The 1898-nt window shown below is 39.2% G+C and overlaps 1 protein-coding gene across 2 annotated transcripts in view; it reads right to left on the reverse strand.

The window, feature by feature from the left end:
* LOC107716198 (disco-interacting protein 2 homolog B-A-like) overlaps positions 1-1898 on the reverse strand; it is a 63070-nt gene that overhangs the window by 42791 nt on the left and 18381 nt on the right. The gene's annotated exons all lie outside the window — the stretch shown is intronic.

Genomic DNA, 1898 nt, shown 5'->3' on the forward strand with positions numbered 1-1898 from the left:
TTTTTTTTAAAGGGGTCATATGATGCGATTTCAAGTTTTCCTTTCTCTTTGGAGTGTTACAAGCTGATTGTGCATAGATAAGATCCCTGAAGTTGCAAAGACTAAAGTCTCAAAACCAAAGAGATATTCTTTATCAAAGTTAAGACTCTGCCACGCCCCCCTAAAACGGCTCATTCTAACACGCCCCCACATATCTATGTCACTATGTGGAAATATTTGCATAATGCTGCCCAAATGTGCATGCAAAGAAAGAAGGCGTGGTTTCAGTAACCGCAGTTAGTGTTGAAGCAGCATGTCAGGGAGACGCTGTGTGTTTCTAGGCGAAAGCAAAAGCACTTTATTTGGCCTTCCGAAAGTAGATGCATTTAGGAATCTTTAAGATTACTTACAACAGAACAGCAATGGATTTTATGGATGACCGTTTCGTGAACCTAGGAGAGGAGGTCATTCTGACTTTGCTATCTGGCGCTTCTGAATCAGCTACTGTAAGTATGTTTTGTTATTAGTTTAGGTATTTGCTATTGACTGTTCAAATGCAGAGTTTTGCGCATCTGGTGTGTGTGTGTGTGTGTGTGTGTGTGTGTGCGAGAGAGAGAGAGAGAGAGAGACACAGCATCACATCAAAGTGGAGTCAGCAGTCTTAACCGGGCTTGTGTACTGCATCATTACTGTGTCTGTCACGCGACTCTGTTCCCATTTCGGGCTCTGTTTTTACATTTATTTTGAAAGATGAAGCTCGTGATTATGGTAAGGGGCGTTACATTTCCGACGAGTGCTTGCGGTGTTCGGCCAATCACAATGCACTGGGTCAGCTGGCCAATCAGAGCAGACTGCACTTGTCGGAAGGAGGGACTTTGTAGAAAACGAAGCGTTTGAGAGAGGCGGGGCATAGAGGACCTACAATAATGTACAGTATTTGAAAAATAATGTGTTTTTTGAAAATTAAAGCATGTCAACATATTCTGTTACACCAAATACACAAAATATGACCCCTTTAAAAGAACTTTTATTTTTGACAAAATCTTTTTTCTCATTATTAGACAAATTAATATCATCATTCATATGGAACAGGAAAAATCCGAGCATCCGCAAAAGTATTTTACAGAGACACCGAGAGCATGGAGGACTGTCTTTACCCAACATTCAGTATTACTACTGGGCAGCTAATATCCGTGCAATGTTATATTGGGTTAATTCATCAAATAATAGTGGTCCCAATTGGTTGTCTTTAGAAAATATGTCATCTCGACTGGCCTCTCTTCACGCCCTGCTCTGTTCAAAACTCCCACCACCAGAACCAATATTTAAATTTTCTTCAAATACAGTTGTTAAACATTCATTCAAAATATGGGCACAATTTAGAAGTTTTGCACTCAAGGAATTATCAGTCTACGCTCCCATAGCAAGAAATCACGTTTACCCCTTCTATTATGGATGAAACCTTTAATATTTGGTCTGTGAAAGGTCTTAGGACACTAAAAGGTATGTTTATTGATGGAGACTTTGCATCATTCAGTCAAGTGAAAATGAAGTTCCAAATTCCTGACTCCCACTTTTTTAGATTTCTTCAGCTTCGTAGCTTTGTGTCTTCCTCATTGAGCCACTATCCTTCATTGCCTCCCTGTTCCCTTCTTGAGTCTATAATGGACCTGAGTCCATATTCCAAAGGAGCCATTGGTAAAATTTATTCTGTAATTAATTCTCATAACCTGGAACCCCTAGCTCAACTAAAAAGAAAATGGGAGGTGGAATTAGATATAGAACTCTCGGAAGACATGTGGCAGTCTGTCTTAAATAATATTTATTCATCTTCAATTTGTCTAAAACATAGAGTAATTCAATTTAAAATTGTTCACAGACTGCCTTGGTCCAAAGTGAAATTAGCCAAATTCAAACCA

Source organism: Sinocyclocheilus rhinocerous, unplaced genomic scaffold (assembly GCF_001515625.1).
Source record: "Sinocyclocheilus rhinocerous isolate Xijiao unplaced genomic scaffold, SAMN03320098_v1.1 scaffold148, whole genome shotgun sequence".
Lineage (NCBI taxonomy): Eukaryota > Metazoa > Chordata > Actinopteri > Cypriniformes > Cyprinidae > Sinocyclocheilus > Sinocyclocheilus rhinocerous.